The sequence below is a fragment of the Arachis ipaensis genome, chromosome B10 (genome assembly GCF_000816755.2).
Source record: "Arachis ipaensis cultivar K30076 chromosome B10, Araip1.1, whole genome shotgun sequence".
NCBI lineage: Eukaryota > Viridiplantae > Streptophyta > Magnoliopsida > Fabales > Fabaceae > Arachis > Arachis ipaensis.
This window is the reverse complement of record NC_029794.2, coordinates 120,800,846-120,809,618: the sequence shown is the minus strand read 5'-3', so window position 1 is coordinate 120,809,618 and position 8,773 is coordinate 120,800,846.

The window sequence follows — 8,773 nt, the reverse complement described above, 5'->3', positions numbered from 1 at the left end:
ATAGTACTTTTGAATTACCTATTATCTATTATTGTATATAAAAAAATGAGAAAGTTAAGGATACATTTGATGATTGGGACGTGCTACACATATAAGCAATTAAAGCCTACAAGCCTTACAAGTTGGTTCAACCCAAAAACAATTCACGCGCACTCAAGCCTTTAGAATGGAGCGTCAATCCCACGCGCCTACACAACGGTTACGCTCTCCAAAATCCGCTGATTATGGCGCACACTTCCTCTTCTCCCTCAAAGAAAACGCAAAGCGTCAAGTTTCAAGGAAGATTCGAAACAAATTACAATTCGAAAGAGGCGTTCGAACTCGTCGCGAAGATTAGAAGAAATCAAGAACAAAAGATAGAACTCTCCATCAAAAATCGCCGGAAAAAACGAAGAAATATTATTCAAGGTAAGTTACTGTTTTACTGATCTTGTAGATTTTCCTCATTTCGAAATCGAAGAATTAGGTTTTACTGTTCTTCTACGTTCTTCTAGGTTTTACTGTTCTTCTTGTTCTAGCTCTCATTTTACTATTTTTAATGTTCTTCTAAGTTCTTCTAGGTTTTACTGTTCTTCTAAGTTGTTCAAGGTTTTACTGTTCTTCTTGTTCTAGTTCTTCTCCTAACGGATTTTTGGGAGTATATTGCGTAATTTAGTGGGTGTATATGGAGTAATTTGTTGATTGTATATAGTTGATTGTTGGGTGTATATGAAGTAATTTGTTGGGTGTATATTTCTGAACTGATATAATGTAATATAATCAACTGTTGCAACTGTTCTAATATTGCTTGTCCTTGGGTGTATATTGCTTGACCTTGTAATGTTGCTTGACCTTGTATATTTATGCATGTTTGAGTGAATTGAACATTATTTTGAACTGATCTAATTAAATACTTATGAGAATCCTTATAGGTGTATGTGGCTGATCTATGGGTGTATTTTTCATTTCAGAAAAAATGACAAGCAAAAATCAAGCTGAAAAAAATGTAAGCACAAATATATGTCTTAGATCAAATCAGTTTTTCATAATAGAAATATATCTGACTCTAATTTTGCTTTGTTTACAGCAAACCAAAGACCTTAAGTGTGCAACCCATTTGTTGTGCGAGAAATTCAGAAATATGAGTGAGGAGAAGAAAACAATTGTTAGGGATTTGGGATTTGGTGGTCTGATGCACATCCCGCCGCTAAGGGTGGATCACAAGTTATTAAAGGAGTTGGCTAACTCCTTTAAATTAGGGAAAAACACACTCGAAACCGGCTACGGTTCGTTTAGAGTAAGACAAACCATAATAGGGGCTGCACTTGGCCTTAACACGTCAGGTAACTCATTACAAACATAGGTGTATTTCAAATGATTTTCATACTATGTTATTTTCCTTTTTGTAGGAGATCTATTTCCTCAGAAAATCAATTATAAGGATCTTTCTGAAGACAACAAACAAATTTTTAAAAGATTCCAGGGGAAGACCCTAAAAAGTCTCACATATGAGATGATGACTATTGCTGTTGATAATGAACAGGATCGCCTCATGTTCAAGAGGATTTTCATCCTCTATATACAAATGGCGTTCTTCTTACCAACAACAATTAACAAAATCTCCCCTGTCTACCTGGCACCAATTTTCAAGATGGACATAATAAAAGAGAGAAACTGGAGAGCACATGTTCTGAATTTCATCATCAAGGGCATAACAGATTACAATCTAAAAAAGAAAAAGGCAATTGACGATTGTTTGTTTGCCCTGATGATAGTTTACTTCCATCTATAAAAAAATAAAGACAAGAAAGGAGAAGAAAGACATCCAAAACCCTGGATTGCCAACTGGACTAGAGAGCAGTTGGTTGAAAGAATAAAGCAGAAGTGGATGAACATATGGTAAGTGAAAAGAATATCTTGGGTGTATTTTATTTACCTGAATGCTGCTAACTAAAATTTCTAATGTTTCAGAGGATTGTAAAGATGGCTGAAACAAAGGAGAAGTTAAAACAAATGAAGAAAAAAGATAAGAAAGAAAAAAAGAAAAAAAAAACAAAAAAGGAAAGCAAGTTCATCATCATCGGAGATTGAAACATCTGAAGCTGAAGTCTATTCTACCTCTAAGTCTGAGACTGAAGAAGACTCAGAGGAACCAACAAGGAAACAACCCACCCGAACATCCAAAAAGTAAGTAATATACTTGGGTGTATTTTGTGTATTCAGTTGGGTGTGTTTGTGTATTCATTTGGGTGTATTTTTATGTTCAGTTGGTTGTATTTTGTGTATTCATTTGGGTGTATTTTGTCCTTTTTAGTATGTTTATAAATAATGATTGTTTGCCTTCCAGAATGGAAACCAAAAAAAGGAAGAAGATTTAGGAGGATTCTGATTCAGAATTTGAATAAAATGATGTGTAATGTTCTGAAATTATTACTGCTTTCCTTTGGGTTTATTATCAAGATTTCATGTATTAACAGAGCGTCTCTTATTAACTTTTAGAAGTGAAGAATCATCACCAATAGAGAAGTAAAAAACAAATAAAAAGACTCAGAGAACACCACAAAAGTAAGCACTTTTTTGGATAGTATTTTCTGATCAATTTAATTTTGTATTTCTGATTCATACTTGTTTTTACCCCCCAGGACACAATCCAAAAAGAAAAAGGTCATTGTTGAGGATTCATCTCCTGAGTAAGCTCAATCCTATCATGGGTACAGTACTATGTAAGCTATATTACCGTCTATCATCAAAATTATATTTGTTAACATGTTCTTTTATGCATGTACTGTCAGATCTGAAATTAGAACTGAAGAATTAGATGAATTCTTAAGGGAAAAGAATGAAAAATCTGCTGCACAGGGGTATGTCTTGTTGGGGTGTATATTTCAGATTTTATGGTGTTTTCTTTGCTAATAATTGTTTCTTGTTTGCCAGGGAGAAGGAAGCTGACCTGCAATCGACGGAAGGTCACTATGTCTCATCTGAAACGTAAGAAGCTTTATTTGATAAAATCTTGTTATCCTGATTTAATAGTATGGTATTTTTTATGAATAATATGTACTCTATTATGTTTAGAATACCGGACGTAAACTTAGGAAGTGATGATCCTTCATTTCAAGGACACACAGATCAAAGTAGCGTAAACGAACCGGCAGAGAGCATGTAATTTCTCTTTCTAATAACCGTTGCTTTTATTCTTTTATTACCTTCTACTTCTAATTCTGTATATATATATTTTTTTTAGAAAAAAAGCCCTTTGATGTTTTATTCGAGATAAAAAAGGCAGGAAAAAAAAGCAAATACTGGAAGTATGTAAGTTCTCAAAAAACAAAGTCTGTCTTTCTTTTGAATGCTTCGGGTGTATTTTTGACTTTCTTAGGGTGTATTTTAGGTTGAGTCTGGTTGAAGAGTCAGCCAGTGAGCCAGCTGAAGAGAACATGATGGTTGTGCGGGTAGAGACACAGTCGCAAACAGAAGCGCTTTCAATGTGAGTTTTTCAAGAAAATTTCAACCTTATAACCATTTTATTTTTGGGGGCTTTGTTAACCTTTTATTTTTCTTCTTGTTTAAAGTTCTGATTCAAGTTTGTCTACCACTGTCCCAAACAACCACTGTGCCAGAAATTGAACAAACTCCTGTGACAGAAAATGAACCAACACCTGTGCCAGAAATTGAACCAACCCCTAAAAAGTCTCCAAGTGAAAAAAATAATGAATGAACTACAAAAAGGTAAGGAATAGTCTTGGGGTGTATTTGGTTACAGTTTTGGTGTATATTGCCCCTGTTGGGGTGTATATTTTCACGATTGATCTCTGACTAGTTTTTTTTTTGTAACATGATTAATTTTATGTAACCCTGCAGCACTCCTGAACCACCCCAAAAACCTGAAGAAAGCACACCCATGCTTCCACCAGCTCCATCTAAAATGTAAGTTCATCAGAGTAAAATCAATGTTTCATTATCATTCGTATATTCTTATTCTTATAATACGTTATACATGATCATGCAGTAATCCAGTCCCAGAAGACGCTGCTGCGCTGATGATGATGGCACAGACATCATCGTACATTCCTAAAAAAGGTTCGATTCCATCATTCAGCCTTGGCTTGACTAATTCAAGCCAAGAAGAAGCAACAACGCAGGAGGGGGCGGCAATGCAAGATGGAGAGAGGGCAAAAACTCCTGAAACCCCAAAACTGCTAGAACAATTAGGGGATCTGGTAGAAAAAATTGCAAGTGGTAGGGTGACAACAAAAGGAAAAAGTCCACAGATTCGAAAGGAGAGTGGCGGATAGAGTTTCGAGAAGTTTGAAACTCCTGCGAGGACGAATGAAAATACGGCTGACATGAAAGAGAAATGCTACATTTGGGCCACACGAGTGAAGACATACGGAAATGGACTAACTAATGAGTATGACACCGTGTGCACACTGAATGCCCAAGATAGATACATTTTGTCAAAAGTCCACCTCGCATCACTCGCAGCTGAAACGCATATAGAAGCCGAGGTAATATTACAATAACATTAATATTTTTATCACCAAAATTAACTACAATGTTGATTGATGTAAATTGATTTCGACATCTTTTCTAGATTGTCTCTGTCATGTGCCTCATCCTAAACCAGCAAAAGATTAAAAGGTTTCAAGAAGAAGTATACTGTCTCCCCCCTGATATTGTGTCAAGGGTTGCTTCAAGGAATTTTGGGTGTATTTTCTGCACTCCTTCGAGTGTATTTTCTGTCTTAAATTGGGTGTATTTTATGTGTTCAATTGAGTGTAAGTTGTGTATTCATTTGGGTGTATTTTCTGCATTCGTTTGGGTGTATTTTCTATATTCATTTGGTGGTTCACAATTTTTGCAGAACATGGCCATTGCAAATCATCCAGAAGGGGTATTCTTACAGCCTAAAACCAATAAGCCATTCAGGGTGGAAGACTACCCAATGTTTATACCCTTCTTGGACTTTAAAAAATTAGCATCGCATCGTTATGTAAGTTTTCATTTCTAAAACTTCTTATTACCATTCTTTACTTATGTGCCAAATAAACTAAAACAGTGTTCAATATGGACATACTTCAGATTTTTGCACATGTTTGCCATTCACAACATTAGTGGTTATGGTTGGCTGATACAAGAAAGCGAAAATTTTATATACTCGACCCATATCACACGACATCCCCGTCCGATGAGAGAATGGCCCTAAATACATTCATTGTAAGTTGGTTCTGTGTTTTATATTTTAATAGTTGGGTGTATTTCTATTCAATATAAGGTGTTTGTGCTCCTTTGGGTGTATTCCTTTATTAAATTTAGTCATGTATTACTGATTTGTTTTGTGTTTTAAGGGATATGTAATTTCACGAATTAGAGTATATGTTGGGGGGCACCTCTGAAGAGAAGGGACAAGGACAAGGAAATTGAACCGCCATACATTAACATCTCAGACCAAAAGACAAGGTATAAATCTTTCACTCTGAAAATTAAACTTTTCTATATGTAATTTGTAATTTATTTTCTTGGTTTTCAGCTATGACTGTGCTATTTACGTAATGAAGTGGCTTGAGATAATTCAGCCCGAAAACATTAAAATGTTGAAGTATGAGTGGGACAATTGGACCCAGGTAAATGTGTTTAAAACTAAATAACTCTGTATTACTTTACTCAATTAACATGGTTGATTAAACAGAATATTCTTTTTAACTGTAGGACGAGGTGGACCACTTTAGAGTAGAATATGCTTCTCGGATTCTATTCCATGAAATGAATCAAGACAAAGCTGAAGCCATTAGGAGAAGTAATGCAATAAGATTGTCCAAGCCATCCTCATTGTTATTGAGTCCATATTGTCAGATAGATTCTAATGATATTGACACTGATTAATGTAATTGTTATATAGTCTTGTAAGAAATTGAACAGATGATGTAAAAATTTGCCAATTATGAGTAAAACTCTCTCTGCTGTATTCAAAATATCTGAATTACAGGTACTATAATATGAAGGAAAATATCAAACCAAATATACACCCATAACCTGACATTTTACACCCAAAGAAAGTTGAATATACACCCAAACATCTATCCCCTGATGATTTAATCCTAAAACCCTAAACCCTAAAACCCTAAAACCCTAAACTCTAAAACCCTAAACCCTAAACCCTAAAACCCTAAATCCTAAAACTCTAAACCCTAAACCATAAAACCCTAAAACTGTAAACCCTAAAACATAAACCCTAAACGTTAAACCCTAAATCCTAAAAACCTAAACACTAAATCCTAAACCCTAAATCCTAAACCTAAAACCCTAAAACCTTAAATCCTAAACCCTAAACCAACCAACCTATTATACACCCAGATCATTGATTTTTACACCCATAAGATCTCATTTTACACCCAAGGAAAGTTAAAAATACACCAGACTTCTATCCACTAATGCTTTATCCCTAAACCCTAAACCCTAAACCCTAAAATCCTAAATCCTAAACCCTAATATATATGTAAAATGTGAAACACAAGAAAATTTAAAAATACACCCAAAAAATAATGCTTTACACCCATATTCTGTAACTATACACCCAAAAAGTTATTCGCTGCTGCTGGTTCTCTGAACTGATAATTCATATCACGTCCTTGATATTGGCTGGAATTTGGACGCACCACTGATACAGCAGCAAAGAGGTTTAACTAGATATAATAAACTCACATATTAGCTAAACTATTAACGAGAAAATTAAACTCAATCACCACATATTTAAAGAACATCACTTTTACCTCGTTTAAAGCTTTCGTTTTCTTCTTCTTTGAGGCATTTGCAATCTGTTTGTCCAACTTTGAACCTAGCCTATTTTTGGGACGTCCTCTTGTTCGAATCCTTGGAGGGCTTTGAAGCTCATTAACGGATTCCAAGTTGGCGTCTTCGTGAGATAAAGATGTCCCCTTCCTTTTGGCTTTCATTGATTCCATCTCAACCATGACGTTATCGTATGCACGGTGCAGAATTGTAGTCAGCTCCTCCGATTCTGATGCAAATTTGCAAATATTTTGCGAACAAAAAACTAATTCGTCAAACCCCTTGCTTCTTGGCTCCAACAATGGCTCGTCGTGGCTGCTCTTGATGTGTGTGTGTCGCCTCTTTACCTTCTTGCTCCATCATTCCAATATATATCTCGATGACACTTGGCTTACTCGTTCAAAGCTTAACACGCTTAGTGCATGACGGCACAATATCCCTCTTGACTCGAATAATAAGCATTGACATTTTACCTCGGCTGCTACTGAGTCATAAGTAACCACAAACTTGTTGAATATTGAGCTGGAAACTTGTTCTCCAACTTCGTATACTGAATAGCCTAGAGCGGAATTCGTTAATCTAGTGATGTAATTCGCCTTTCCTCTAAATTGTGCTTGTACTTCCCTAAACTTTTGATGAGTGTACACATCTTGAAACTGATCTTCAATGGAGGATTTGGTTGCACATGGTATGACCGTATGAAAATCTGCAGCATCTGATTCTCTCTCTGCTTGCTCCCTGCTTCCGAGGCAATTATCGTATTGTTTGACAAATTGAATAAGCGAGCTGTTCCGAGTAATAAACTTGTTAAAAATGAATGCACGCTCTCACTCCTTTGTGTGCTTTTCATCCCTGCTCAGAAGTGGTGATCCGGATAGATTGGAACCCATATATGACGGTCTTCATAGAGATCTGCAGAATACACCAAAAAATAGACTATAAATACATCCGAAAAACATGCAATTTACACCTCTGCTGTAGATTTTAAACAACATTACCTGAAAGCCACTTGTTGTCCACAAGACCAAAATTCAGCAGAAAATCATTCCAATTCCTATCAAATGAATCTTTACTATGAGAGTTCCAAACAACTTGGCTCAATTCTTGTTCAATTTCAGCATGTCCCTTGTACCCATTTAATTTGCTTGGGATCTTCTGTGTGATGTGCCAAATACATCAACGGTGAATTGTTGTTGGCATACAAGCCTCTATAGCCTTTTTCATTGACGCGCATTGATCAGTGAGAAACCCTTTCGGAGCATTTCCCCCATGCAACGAAGCCAACATTGAAATAACCATTTGAACGACTCAATTTCTTCTTTTTTCATCAAAGCACATCCAAAAAGTATTGACTGACCGTGGTGATTCACCCCGACGAAAGAACCACAAACCAAATTATACCTGAAATAAATTACGACATTGCAGAATGAAAATCATTACGTACACCCATATAATGAATTTATACACCCAAGGAAGATCCAATATACACCTCTGCAGCAGATTCATAGAACAAAATTAATTTAGCAGCATAAACAAGAACAGCATATTACCTGTTTGTATTGTAGGTGGTGTCAAATGAAATAACATCTCCGAAATACTCAAAGGCAGCTCTACTCCTTGCATCAGCCCAAAAAGTAAGCTTAATTGATTGATCGTCCTCGAGTTCGAGCTCGAAAAAGAAATTCCGATTCTTCTCTTTCATTCTCAATAAATATTTCCCGAATTCCTTTGCATCTTCTTGTTTTTTCTCACATCTTTTTCAATAAAATTTAACTCGCGGTGACCCCAGCTGCCGCAACGAATGATTGGAATGTTTTGCTTGGTCTGATACCGGCTTCCTCGTTATTCTCTATTGTACGACGAACGGACATGCTTAGTTCCCTGTGCTGTTTGAGCATCTCTGCTTGAGTTGGACAATAAGGGTGTGAATGATGCAGCACGACCTTTGAAATGATCCAAGCACCAACATCCTTCAATGTGTGTATATAAATTCTTGCAGGACAAT